Raw genomic sequence first — 14878 nt, 5'->3', positions numbered from 1 at the left:
GGGATGGCCAACAAAACAAGCAGTGGTAACATATTCTGAAATTCTAACCCAACTTAGCCTATCCAGATAAAAAAAAGAACACACGACGCAGTGGTAACATATTCTGAAATACTTTTTGCAAACAAATTAAAGGAAGATGTTGAAATATTACATAGGAGAGCACATTCAGTGACACACTATGCATACCTGATTAGGAAGGCTTTGCAGTGACCTAGCTAAACCATTCGGATCTTGCTGATCATAAAAGACACTGCCACCAGCCTGCCGTCAATGTGTCTGAACAGGACACAAACAATTGTAAGACCGAAGTGGTCTTAAATTTTTCTCATCCCAACAACACGTTCAACGCGAATCTCTTTTACTCGGCATAGGGCACTTGCTCACGGCAAAGCGACTAACCCTAAGTACGATTTATAAGATCCTCAAGTCAATTCGAAGCAAAACAAATAAACAAAGAACAGTTCACTATGGTCGCACTGAAAAATTCAACCGAGCAGTGCACTGGTATTGCTACCAGCCAAAGAGCAGTTCACTCCAGTAGCACTAAAATATCAACCGATAACCAGTACACTGAAATATCAACATGGCGATCGTGCGCCCATACGACTCGTTCGCTTCACGCCATCTGAACTCTGGAGCCCAAATCTGGACTCTAAAGTCTTAACAAACCGAGACAACAGAAACAATACATGCATGCTAGACATATCTAACGGAATCACACCTATAAGTTTATCACACGACACGACCATCAGAAAGAAAGTTTATGATGGAAAAACCATCGATGGGAGGGCCAACAAAACAAGCACACGATGGAGCACAACAAACATGCAAGTGGCAGGATCCATAGCCGGAGAATCAATGAGTTCGAAGCTCACCTAGGCAACAGAAGAAATGATTAAGCAAAACTAACATATGAAATTAGCGTCAGGACAAAAAAGGTACCTGAGGACAGATCCCCTGAGCGATTTCTTCTTGTAGTAGCATGAGTGGCGTGGCTCGACAAAGAGGGAGGGATGGTGGCTAGCCTCCAACCCGTTCCACTTCAGCGCATCCCAGACATCCTTCTCGATCTCGACCATCGGCTTCTCCATGTGTAAGCCACGCCCTTCCATGGATGGCAGTCGGCGTAGGTCCCAGCATCCCCTGATCTTGATGGTCATGAGCGCTGGCGCCAGCATCAGCATCTGGGCCTCACATATCTGCCGCAACATTGGGAGGTTATGCAGGTGGATGGTCGTCAGATTGGGGAATGTTACGCGTGCCTCTGGGTGCTCTTCGTCCAGCACGAATACATGCCTCAGATCCATGCAGTTGATGATGTGGAGTGTCTCCAATCTGGGGAGGGAGGAAGCCCACACTGGAAGCACAAACCGGAGTCTGGGGCAGGCACGCAGGTTCAGGTGCTGCAGTTCCCTAAAGGAGCTGTAATGGTGATAGGAACCACGTTTGCTCCAGATGCAGTGGGCCATCAAGAGATCCAATGCCCAAATAGTCTCCAGAGCCTCGAAGCCATATGTTCCTGGAAAGACGGTATCCAACTTGGGGCACCTCTCCACACGGCATTGCCTAAGGTAATCCCATTCATTCATGGGCATGTTTGCACCGGTTCAGATGTCATGCAGGTGCAGGCAGTCAGCACACCTTCTTATCAGAAGAGCCAAATTATTACGAGCAGGGAAATATCCAAGCAGTTCGCTCTCCAGACCACGGCTCCCCTGGGAAATCCCTACATGGCGATTCAAATTGGTAGTCGGAGCCTGTGGGAAATCCTGCATTGGAGCATCACCAGCCGTGGCATGGACATCATCATACTGCTTTGCCTCTGCAAGCATCCTGTGGGTAGCTTCAGGTTGAACATCCTCCCCGCTACTATAAACAATAGGCGCAGAGGTGACAAGGATATTAAAATAAACATCCACAAGGCTGCCCTTGCCTCTGTAGCAGTCTATTGCCGGCCACAAGGATCGAGCAAGCCTTGCGTCTGAAAGAATGGCATGTATCTGCAGCCTGAAGGACTTTTTGGTATGGTTTATGGATGGCCGAGAATATCCAGTCCCAGCTCGTGTGTCAATGCATAGGAGCTCTAGTTGTGGATGTATAGCGTATCGACTCTTCTGATCCCATCTTATCGCAACAAGGCGCTCACAGCCCAGCAGAAACAATCGTCTGAGACATGTGACTTGCATCACCATAGTTGTAAAGTCAAGTATTTTGATTCCAGTTCCTGACAGGTCCAGCTCCACAAGATTAGGTAGTCCACGCAGAAACAAATTCTCCAAACTCGTGCAGCCCTCTAGGCATATCCTGGAGATCTTGGCATCCTTCTGACCTGTAGAAGATGGACGCCAATTTTCAGGAGGTAGTAGATTAATAGCTGGTGTCCAATGGGATGCTGCTCCATAGCCATCGAGGCTGAAGGAAATGAGAGTTGATGGAAGCGTATGAGGCGCAATAACACATTCTAGTCCAAGGCAGCCATCAAGAAGAAGCACTTGAAGGCTACTTGCCTTTGATAGGCTACTTGGTACAACTTTCATCTCCCTGTTGCCAGACAGATCAAGTATTTGTAGCTTTCCCTTGTCCATAAATGAGTCATCTGCATCTGTTGTTTCTGCTTGATAAATCCTAGGATTGGTAATCCTTAGCCTATAAAGGTGGGGTAGTATTTTCCTTAGTTGATTGATGTACTGCCAGCTCCTAACTCCCTCTATATTTAACTCCTTCAGGTTACTCATGAGATCCATCTTCTCTTTGGATAGTATCTCGTCCCATTCTGTGTAGCGTATCTCGAGCACCCATAGACTAAGCAAGAATGTCCACTCTGCATCTGTATCACAATATTGTTCACTTGGCTTGTGCTTACAGTTGTCCAAACCAAGGAATCTTAGGCTACTGCACATGAGGAAAGGCGGTGATGCAAAACTGAAGGCACAATAATAGAGAACCAGCACAGCAAGGCTCCTGGAATATTTGAACATGTCAGATGGCAATACGGCTGGGCAATCTTGTCCTTCAAGTGCTGGTGGATGATCTGATCTTTCAAATGGTTGCAGGTGACCTGGTCTTTCCAATGCCAAGAAGACCAACGATGCTCTTACTGGTTGTTGGCGCCAATCTAGGGCCAACACACGAACGCGCTTGATCGCGCAGCGAGCGACGGCACAATTTGCAGCGCCGATGCTCAGACCGGTCGGGGTAACGGTCCGACCGGTTCGCCGGTGCAGAACGGCGAAATCCGACGAACGCTCGCCCGGGAGGGACCCCGTCAGGGCAAACACGCGTAGGGTTGTTCTAGGATCGGCAGGCCATCTAGAACGCCTTCAGACGTCGCGGAGACGAAGGAAGAACAGCAGAAAAGGGTTGGAAGGAGCTAGGGTTTAGAGACAAAAGTAAAGGCAATAAACATAAAGAAAAATAATGTATTGATGTATTTTGATCGATTGGATTTCTCAATCGGCCGTGGCCCTTTATATTTATAGGGTGGGTGGACTTGTCCCGCAAGAAATCCTATTACAAGATCTAAATCTATGAAAAACCCTAGTTGTACTCGGACTCTACCTGGACCGGTCAGACCGGTCGGTCCCTGCCGGACAGGCCACAGTGCCTCGACCGGTCAGACCGCTCGGTCAGACCAGTTGGTGCCAATTTTGGCTGTCAACATATGCCCCCCTGTTTTTTGGTAAAGCTTGCTTGCCAAAAAATATTGTTCTAAGCCAAAATTGTCTAAGGGCGATAATTAACACTACATCAGCCATTTTTTGTACTAAAGGCGATAAACAGTTATCGGCCATGTTTTGCTCAAATCGATGTTGAAACAACTTGTTTGGGCCGCCAGACCTTCCTCATTATCGCTGACGTCTTCGGCACGGCCTCCACTTGCTGTTCCATCGACTCCTTCTTGCGCATACGTTGCAGCCTTCGCTTCTGAGTATGAGACAAGCCTGAGGGACACCACCTCGGCTGTAAATACTTTGAATCTTGCTCCTTGCTCTTTTCATTCTCTTTGCTGCAATCAACATCTTGTTTGACCGGATTATTGCTAGCAACAATCGGTCTTTGTAATAATGCATGATTTGGATACATAGGAGGATATTGAATATAATATGATTGCATATGCATCCTACTATAATCCATAGGTGTATAAAAGTAAAGATACCAGCAATACCATAGAGCAATCGGTCCACTAGATGAAGTATAATTACCTCGACTCGATTGCTCTTGATGTCTTGACGATGATCCCGTATCTTAACTTTGCTTGGTCGCCCCTTCTGTCTCTGAGCACTCCCTTTCATCTCATATTTGGCCAAGAGTTTCTTAAAACTCGGCCTTGTCTTGATTTTGGAGGAGTTCCTAGATTTACTGGGCGCACCGGTCAGACCGCCTTTTGAACTGGTCAGATTGGTCGACTCGCTATCGGCCCCTTTTTCCTTGTCCTGCCCCCCGAGCATTGAAGCCTCTGTTGCAACTCGAGGAGTCTTGCTCTGCAACACCTTTTTCTCATGCCTTTCCTCACCAACCACCACATTTTTCCCTTTAGTCGATTCGGTTTGATGCGGCCGAATCAATACTTTTGGATTTGACAACTCAAGTGTATGAACGAGAAAAGGATTTTGATCAATTTGCATCGCAGAAACAACCAATCGTCCTTCATTTATAGCCGATTGTATTTGTCTATGAAGAACATTGCAATCATTAGTAGCATGAGAAAAAGTATTGTGTAACTTACAATATGCACACCGCTTCAATTCTTCTGCTGATGGAATAGTGTGAGAGAACTTAATCTTTCCAAGCTTTGCCAATTCATCAAAAATTCTATCACACTTTGTCACATCAAAGGTGTATTTAATCTCATCTTGCCAATTTTTAGAAATCGGCTTTAAAGAAGTACAAGTGCTGGGCTTATCACTAGATGACCATACAAATTCAGCAGCATATACTTCATTACCCTCATCATCTGAAGATTCTCCTTGTAGCATATGCATACTAAGACGATCGGGTTTAAACTTAGACTCTTTGCTTCGGCTTTCTTGAGCCAAAGCCCTCTGCAACACTTGATTAACAGTTAGAAACTCATATCCTTCTAATTTTTCTTTAATATGAGATCTCAAACCATTAAGAGCTAATTCGGCAAGATCCTTTTCAGAAATAACCAAGCTATAACATCGGTTTTTTGTATCTCTAAATCTTCTAATAAATTCAGCAACAGACTCATCATGCTTTTGCTTAACCGATGTTAAATGACATAGCCTCAACTCATTTTCACCATTATAAAAATGATCATGGAATTTACGCTCTAATTGAGACCAAGTTTGCACAGAATTAGGTGCTAATGCCGAAAACCATGAAAAAGCAGTGCCAGATAAAGACAAAGGGAACATTATAATTTTCAAATGACCAAGACTCCCATAAATTCCCATTTGTGCATTAAACTGACTAATATGCTCCCATGTAGTTCTACTATCCTCCCCAGTGAATTTAATAAATTCAGACACCTTGAAATTCTGAGGATATGGTATGGAATCAAAACTCTCAGGATAAGGCTTTTGACAGGCTAGAGTCTTGTCCTTCAATTCTACGCCGAAAGTTTCTTTAAACATAACAGCCAAATCTTTCTTATGCTTCTCAAGTATTTGATTAAAATAAGAATCATTTGGCCTTTGAACATTGGTATTAGAGCTATTCGGCACATGCGGTATATGATTCGGTTGTATATATGGTATTTGCTGCAAATGTCCATTATTTGGCATTGTACCATATGAATAACCTGAACCCTGAGGAGGCATAATGTATGAATTATTCATTCGGCTAAAGCCAGCCGAAACATAAGGTACACTAGTAATTGGTTCAGGAGACGATGGATATGCAACTAAAGCTCCAGAACCGATCGGACCGATTGGAACCGGTCCTCCATGACCGGTCTGACCGGTCTGCGAGACCGGTCCGACCGCTCCATGACCGGTCTGACCGGTCTGAGAGACTGGTCCAACCGCTCCATGCGCGTGACACTGCTCTGGAGTTTTCTGACCATAAAAATTCATCGGCATGCCGTATTGGGGTACATGTGCTGCCGATGATTCAAGATGCATAGTATTATGATAAAAAGTGACATCAATATTAGGTCTAGGAGTACCACTATCATCAATCAAAGGTTGCTTGCCTAATGATTTATCAATCATATTTTGAACAGTAGCAAGAATCTTTTCTTGACCATTAACCACCAATTGAGTAATTTGCTCTAAAGTAGGCGGTGTTGTAGCACTTACAGTAGCACTTGATTTGGCTTGCTCATCTTCATCCGAAAGAATGACCACCTCCTTGTCTTTAGAGATATCACCCTTCCGATTCTTGGAGATGTGAGACAAGAACCACCGACGCTTTTCTTCAAGTTCTTTTTCCTTGCGCCGCTTGTTCTCCTCTTCACACTCCTTTATGAAGGCTTCATAAGCTTGACGATCCTCGGGCGGCAATTCATCAACAGACGGTCTGCTGATGTTATCGGGATCGATCTCACCAGGATTCGACAGCTTCACCATGGTAGTAGATGGAGTAGATTAGATCGGTTTTACAACCAAGATCTTTCTTCCCCAGCGGAGTCGCCAAAATATGTTGGCGCCAATCTAGGGCCAACACACGAATGCGCTTGATCGCACAGCGAGCGACGGCACAATTTGCAGCGCTGATGCTTAGACCGGTCGGGGTAACCGGTCAGACCGGTTCGCCGGTGCAGAACGGCGAAATCCGACGAACGCTCGCCCGGGAGGGACCCCGTCAGGGCAAACGCGCGTAGGGTTGTTCTAGGATCGGCAGGCCACCTAGAATGCCTTCAGACGTCGCGGAGACGAAGGAAGAACAGCAGAAAAGGGTTGGAAGGAGCTAGGGTTTAGAGACAAAAGTAAAGGCAATAAACATAAAGAAAAATAATGTATTGATGTATTTTGATCGATTGGATTTCTCAATCGGTCGTGGCCCTTTATATTTATAGGGTGGGTGGACTTGTCCCGCAAGAAATCCTATTACAAGATCTAAATCTATGAAAAACCCTAGTTGTACTCGGACTCTACCTAGACCGGTCAGACCGGTTGGTCCCTGCCGGACAGGCCACAGTGCCTCGACCGGTCAGACCGCTCGGTCAGACCGGTTGGTGCCAATTTTGGCTGTCAACACTGGTATATCTTGCATACCATCCATTTCATGTTCCTGGGAGGTGATCAAAATCCAACAATCTTTAACTAGACACCTCGTAGAAACAGCTAGAGGCTTTGTAATCTTCTTTACTGAAAAGGTAGGATTCAATTCTTGAAGCACACGATGAAGCAAAGGAGCATCGCACTCCCATCTTATCTCTCCATGCAATGCATTTCTGATCTCCATTTCTTTATTGCCTTCTATGATTCCAGCACATATCCAGTAGTTAGAAGAATGAGCAGCCCAACCCAATCTAGTGATACTGTGGAAATTATAATGTAGGGATAGCTCAAAGAGGTAACATTCTGTCACCATTGTTGTGTCCATATCCAGCATTTGGTGCCGAGCAACTATGGTAGTAGCCTCTCCATGCACCAGTGCACAAAATTCTGGCTCTCTGATCTGATACTCTCCATGCACAAGTGCAGCAGAGAGGAAAAGGTGGCTGTATCTTAACTTTGCTGCTGTCTCAGAATTGCGGCTATGAATCGTCAGCAACCTTCTCTTGAATGTCCATATCATTTTGTTGTTACGGAATTCCGTCATCTGTGGAATGCCAAATCTAGTGGCGTCGACCTCATTATCACTTCCATTAAGAAAAATCATCAAAAATTTACAGTCCCTCAGTGTTCGATCAATCTCTGTTGCAATACTTGCTATCACATCCCTAGAGTCTTTGTCCAGTCCATTGAAGTCATCCTCCTCATCCTGGTTATCAAACATAGCCATTGTTCCACGGTCAAGTTTCAGTTACTCTGCAATTGCTCTCTGCATTTTCCTTCTACTTTTCCATTCCGAGCAGTCAATGTACAATACTTTGTCAAAGCATAGTTCCTGGGGAGCATCCATTTTCCGTGATGAAAGTTCATTTGCTATGGAATTGAGGACTGGGGACGCCCCAAAACCATCCCATCCATGAAAATATATAATTTTTTTCTCTGGCCTTCCCTTAACAAATTCAAGTATCTGCTCTTTGGCCTCATCAATATCCCACCCAAAGATCTCCTGAAATAAAGGAACCAATAAGTACAGTGAGGTCACAGTCGACCAAACCTTATTTCGTTGAAGCTACATATAATTGATTGACAGATTTTTCTGGCCAGACATATGTGCTGAAAAGTATATAAGTTATAATTCACAAAAAAAAATCATGTAAACATCTAGGCTGAGTTATACGGTAATTGTTATTTATATATCTAATTCAAATATAATATGTGGGGATGAATATTGTTTTATTATTTGTACACAAGATTGGTTCATCATATTTTATCCATACGATAAAGAGTGGTTCGGATTTATTAGATCTTATTACAAGTTGAAATTTGAAAATACCACTAAAAGACTTGACTTTCTTCTAAAATCTACTCCACAGTTGTTGATGAAACTAAGTGTGATCAACGAGCTGCTTATATGGAAAAACTTATTAATGTGTAACACAAGTATGCTTCCATGGCTTATGAGTTTGAGACAGCTAAGGTTGCTTTAGAGGAAGTCAAGTCTAGGACCTTTTTTCTTGGTACAGGCAAGCTTTGTCCTACTTTGAAATCTGAGCATTCCGAGAACTGTGCTAAGATGATAGAATGTGAAAGAAGCTTGGTCATGCTATGTAGATCTAAAATTGCTTTTCTACTCGTGATGTTTGTCCTGCTTTGCTTGTTGATCTGCAATCTTGTAAATATGAATTGCTGAAGTATGAGGATGAGAACGACCAGCCGTGATCTATGGGAAGCTAGGGGTCAAAGGCTAGAACTTGAAATCCTGGCGAGCTGCTGCTCAAGACAAATCTGTGACTCCATCCTATCTCTCCTCCATTCTTCCTCTACCTTGTACAAATTTCCCCTCTTTTAGAAGCTTCTATAAACATACTTGTCTGATACCTCAACCGTTGCATGAAACAATTCGGATTGCTAAAGTTTCTGTACTTCACTTTGCAGCTGCACCGAAGTTATATATAATCTCATTTACATCCACATGCTACCCTAGGACTCGAGATTTTCCTAGCGTCCTAGAGGGGTGGGGGCATTCCCAGCCACCCACAACGCCATACATACCTATACCATTTCTATAGGCAATTGAAAATAACTCACAACATCAGTATGTCGTCACTATCGGAAACCGGCTATATGCCGAGTGCCAGGAGGTTTGCCGAGTGCCTTTTCTCGGGCACTAAGAAAAGCACACGGCATAAATAATACACTCGACAAACCATCTATTTGCCGAGTGCCACATTAAAAGCACTCGGCAAATCTGTGCATGTGCCCTCCACATGCGGCGTCCATGAGGCGGCCGTTGCCGCCATTACCTCTTTACCGAGTGTCCTTTAGGGGCACTCGGCAAAGATTTGTTTGTCGAGTGCAAACCCTGCTGCACTCGGCAAAAATGGACATTTGCCGAGTGGCTTCAGGAGCACTCTGGCAAATTTTTAAAAAAAACTTCCTCTCCTGACCCCGAACTTTTTGCTATGTTCTTATACTATATGAAGTACTACATATTAAAATTTGGTATATTTCACGTTAAATTTGCTATATATAATTAATTTATTTTGCTAAAAGGATATTTTGGGGATAATTCAAATTTGAACTGCAAGTGCTTTGAATAATGTAGTATAATGAAGGGAAAAATGATACACATGTTATTGATTCCAATTTGAGGCATTGTCGAAGAATTCAAAGGAAAAATCGAACATCTTGTTCACGAAACATGACCACAAATGTGTGACTGGATAGTTTTTAAATTCCATAAAAAACAAATGAAGTCTGAAAATCATGAAATTTGCCATGATATCATACGTGGAGGCTGTGGCAAAAAATTACGAAGGTTTCACAAAAGTTGACACATGCGTTGCTTACAAATAGAAGCATCTCCGAAGAAGTTCCAGAGAGTTGGAGTCAGAGTGACGGGTGAATTTGGGTTTGACTTCAAAACTTTTTGTATAGGCAAACACAACTTAGATTCTTTCATACCAAATTTTGGTTATTTTTCGGATCCGTTTGATAATTTTAAATTTTTTATGCAATTAAACATTAGCCGGCGGACAGTCCGGCCTTAAGGGACAGACAATCAGCTAGTTCGGACGTGCGAACCAGCAGACTGTCCGCCCCAAAGGCCGGACCGTCCGCGGTGCTATTTTTCTTGAATTAAATAAATTTCTAAAATAAAATTGAAAGTCATTTGTAGGGGTGGGTGAGGGGTGGCCCGCCCCTAAAAATAATTTATTTTTTAGGGGCGGGCCACCCCTCACCCACCCCTACAAATAATTTTTAAATTTATTTTAGAAATCTATTTAATTCAAAAAAAATAGCAAAACACATAAAAAAAGTGAAATTTGTACCATAGGCCTATTTTGATTTATAGAACTAGAAAAAAATATCAAAAGCATATTTCATTGTATATAGTGATTATGAGTGTGGAAACCACAAAGTAAGTCTTGAGTAGTATGAGAGAGTAGAGTGAGTGAGCTATATATTATGGCTTCACACTCTTAACCATTATATACGTTGAAATATAGCTTTAATATTTTTTTGAATTTCTACATGTCACAATAGGTTTATGGTAAAAATTTCAACTTTTTTTGATATATTTTGCTATATGTTTTCATTTAAACAAAATTTTAGAATTAAAAAAATTCATTTGTAGGGGTGGGTGGGGGCGTCACCCGCCCCCTGAAAATTCAAAGTGAACGGCGGATGGTACGCCGATGCTTCGCGGACGGTCCGCTAGTAGTTCTTTTCAGACGTCCGAAAACTTAACGCAGACAGTTCGGATGTCCGAACTTCTTGAACGGCGGACGGTCCTCTTTTGGACAGCGGACGGTCCACCGGCGAAACCAGACGCGGATCCAACGCGGCGTCCACATCATCGATCCACGCTCCCACCCCCTGCGCCAATCGCATGCCACGGTGGATCCCTTTTCTCCAACACCACCCTCCCTTCTCTTCCTCGTCTCCCTCCCCACCACCCTTCCGCTTCTCTTCCTGGTCTCCCTCCCCTACCGCCCCTCGCCTTCTCTTCCTTCCCTGGTGGCGCGGTGTCGTGCGGTGGCCGCGGTGGTGCGGTGGTGGCAGCTCGGGGCCGCGGTGGCCGCGGCGGTGTTCGGGTCTTCGGTGGCTCGGGGTCGCGGTGGCGCGGCGACCGGCGGGCGCAGCCGCGGCGGGTGCTGAGCCGGCGGCAGACCTGGCCTCTTGCTGTGGGCGCAAGCCCCCAGGGGCGGCGGAGCACACGGCCGCGGGGCGAGGCGGCGGCGCGAGCGCCCGGCGGCGACGGAGCGCGCGGCCGCGGGGCGCGGCGGAGGCTACGAGCATGGGGCCGCAGCGGCGGCGCGAGCTGCGGCGGCAGTGCTAGTGGTCCGAGTGAGCTGCAGCGGCCGCGGCGCTGCGTGGGACAACTGCTTGGAACGGCGACGGCGGCACAGCGAGGCAAGCACAGCGGCGGCAGCTAGCATGGCGGCGGCAGCAGCGCCGGCGCGTGGGCCTTTTTTTGTTTTTTATTCCATCTTTGCCGAGTGCCTTCCCATTACGTCACTCGGCAAATGTGCTGTCACCATTATCTGGCCGTGTCCCTTACTTTTTTTTGGCTGAGAGCCATCAGGACACGCGGCAAAGTCTTTGCTGAGTGCCCGATAAAAAACACTCAGCAAACTCGGCTTTGTTGAGTCTTTGGTTGCCATGTGAGGTATGCCATGGGTGGCACTCGGCAAAGGCTTTGCCGAGTGCATTTAGGCCTTTGCCGAGTGCCCAAACAAGGCGAATCCGGTAGTGCGTGCATGTTTTCGCAAGCTAGCCAACAGGTTCAGTGAGATGGAACTACATCATGTAAGACGGATGGAGCAAGCGATGTTGAACTCAACTTGATGCACCATACATGAAGTTGTATCATTGTTTCACTTTAGTCCAACAAGTTGCAAACATAACAATATGGTACATCAAGTTGCAAAATACGCTAATGTACCGTCCAAGATGGTTACTTAACAATTTCTTTGCCACCTTGTGGGCTGAGATGAAGTGGCAACATTTTTTTAAGTTTGGGATAGGAAATAAGTAGAGTTACGTTTTGTGAAGTTTCCCGTGTTCTGCATAAAGCAGGTTATAGTGTTGGGAAATCTCAAAACAAAAAAAAGGAAAGAAAAGAAAAGAAAGAAGCAGAACTTATGACTAAAGAAGCAGCTAGCAGCCACTGACGACCGGAGCCAATTAAAAATCAAGCAAAATCATCTGCTTGCATCGGCCAGCAACTAGAAAAAAGTGATTCGTGGTTCACGGCGGCCGGCGAGTCTGAATTTTTGCTAGGAATAAATGGAAACCCAGCCCAAATCCAACTATCAAGGAGGTTGATATGACCCAGGATGCACCGGATGCCATATTATTTGCCTATTTCACTTTGAATTTGTTTAAATTTGGATGATGTCACTTTCTTTTAGAACTGTGGTATTAGAAATTTTTCCTGCTTTTGACGATCCAAGACACACTACATTTCGCATATTTCTTGTCAAAATGTCCCGCCTTCGGATGCCATATGTTTGAATCCTATCAAAATGCCAAGCTCAACTACTTTAGCAACAATGATAATGGAAGTTATGCTGCAAATTTTCCATAGGTTCTACCATGGCACATTGTGATGTAAGTCTAGGTTTCATTACAACACGCAAATTTTTTGTTTTAGCCCCTTTCGTTATTCTAGCATGTCATGTTAGCAAAATACGCACTTCCAATGTATAGTTGACTATATTTGCACACAATGAACAACTTGGTGTATGGTGGGTACAACGTTTGCAATTTGTTGGACCAAAGTGAAACAATGATACAACTTCATGTATGGTGGATGCACTTTACTCTTATGTCTCACCAGAATTGGCTAGAAGGAAATTAAAGTAGAAAACCAAGCAACTTTTAACTTAAACATTATTGAAGAATGCAAAAGAGCAGTACCTCCATGTCCATGGTGACTTCCACCGTAGAAGACCAAGCAAGAACAGCAACAGCACAAGCATTAATCTAATCCATCAGTTGAGGATTTTTCTTGCCACAACCTACATGCACACCCGATATATAAATGTCATTGAGTTATTCTACATTTCTGTGGGATGGACAAAGTTGACGGATAAGAGCAGCAGGAGAAGCAGAACTTGAATTTGACAAATTTAATGAGGCCTTCCAATATGCTACAATTAGCACAGAGGTGCGCAGACAAGTTTGCCAATGTACCAGGCTACCACAGGTTGCCCTTTCATTTTGTAAAGCATGCACAATTCCTTGCGTGTTTCTTGTCCAGGGGAGCACAGTTTGCCCCTTCACTACTAGAAAACGGGCTATCGGTCCTGGCTAAAGGTACCAGCTGTTGTTGCAGACGGACCGACCTAGCGGAGGGAAATTGGCACCGGGTGGTGGTTCCAACCGGTTCCAATGCGTCATCATAGGAACCGGTCTGAACCACCACCCGGTACCAAATGAAGGCGGCGCTAAAGGCACCGGTTTATAGGAATAACCGGTTCCTATGATAATGAAATGTGGCAGCTGCCAGGAGCTCGGGCCTAAGGCACCGGTTGGTGCCTTGACCCGGTGCCTTTGGCCCGAGCCAATAAATACCCCAGCCCCTCCCCCTCTCAAGCTGCCGTGAACTCATTGTTCATGGCAGCTGAGTGGGGTGAGGGGAGACGAATTTTTGCTTTTTTTTGAAAAAAAGGTTAGTTATTTTTCTTTATAACTTAGCAATTAATTTTTAGAAACAGTTATTACTTGATTTAATTTATATATGTGATAATTATTTTTATTTGTAGCATCTTATTGTAGTTATATACGTTATCAATTTATTTGATATTTGAATACTATCAAATTATTGTATTTATATGTTTTTTCAATTTATTTGATAAGTGAATAGTATCTATTTATTATAGTTATATGCATTATCAATTATATAAATATATTGTTATAAATTGGTAGTATGAATGAACTATTTATACAGTACAATGATGTATATAAATGTATTGTGGACCCAGATGAGTTGGCAATGGATGTACATGGCCGACCGGCGTTCAAAGGAGTTCATGGATGGTGTGCATGAATTCATAGAAGCGGCCGAGAAACACAATTATGACGGTTTCGTTCGTTGTCCATGCAAATTCTGTAAGAATGAGAAGAATTACTAATCATCAAGAACCATCCATAGTCACTTGTTCAATAGTGGTTTCATGCCGAACTACTATGTTTGGACCAAGCATGGCAAAAGAGGAATTGTGCTGGATAATAATGTAGAAGAAGAGGACAGGATTCCTGACTTTGCAGCCAATTATAATTCCTTTTTCAATGACACTGCAATGGGTGAGCCTGAAGAAGATACTGAAGGATATATTGTAGAAGATGATCTTGGTCAGATGCTGCGCGAAGCTGAGGAAGGTTGCGAAACAGAAAATGAATCGAGAGATCTGAAGCGTATGTTGGAGGACTACAGAACATTGTTGTACCCTGATTGCAAACAAGACCAAAAGAAGTTGGGTACCACATTGGAATTATTGCAATGGAAGGCATCAAATGGTTTGTCTGACAAGGGATTCGAGGAGTTGCTGAAACTTATAAAAAACTTACTCCCCGAGGGTAACCCCTTGCCGGAGACAACATACGAGGCAAAAAAAGTTGTTTGTCCTTTAGGATTAGATGCACAGAAGTACATGCTTGTCCTAATGACTGCATCCTATATCGAG

The 14878-nt window shown here is 44.1% G+C and overlaps 1 pseudogene; it reads right to left on the bottom strand.

Annotated features, from left to right (window-relative positions):
* Positions 1-788: 788 nt before the first annotated feature.
* Positions 789-13366, bottom strand: LOC120668658 (annotated as a pseudogene).
* Between the last annotated feature and the right edge of the window lie 1512 nt (positions 13367-14878).

This window comes from Panicum virgatum, chromosome 4N, assembly GCF_016808335.1.
Source record: "Panicum virgatum strain AP13 chromosome 4N, P.virgatum_v5, whole genome shotgun sequence".
NCBI lineage: Eukaryota > Viridiplantae > Streptophyta > Magnoliopsida > Poales > Poaceae > Panicum > Panicum virgatum.
Note: the sequence above shows the minus strand (reverse complement) of the source record. Positions and strands in the feature narration are given on the sequence as shown.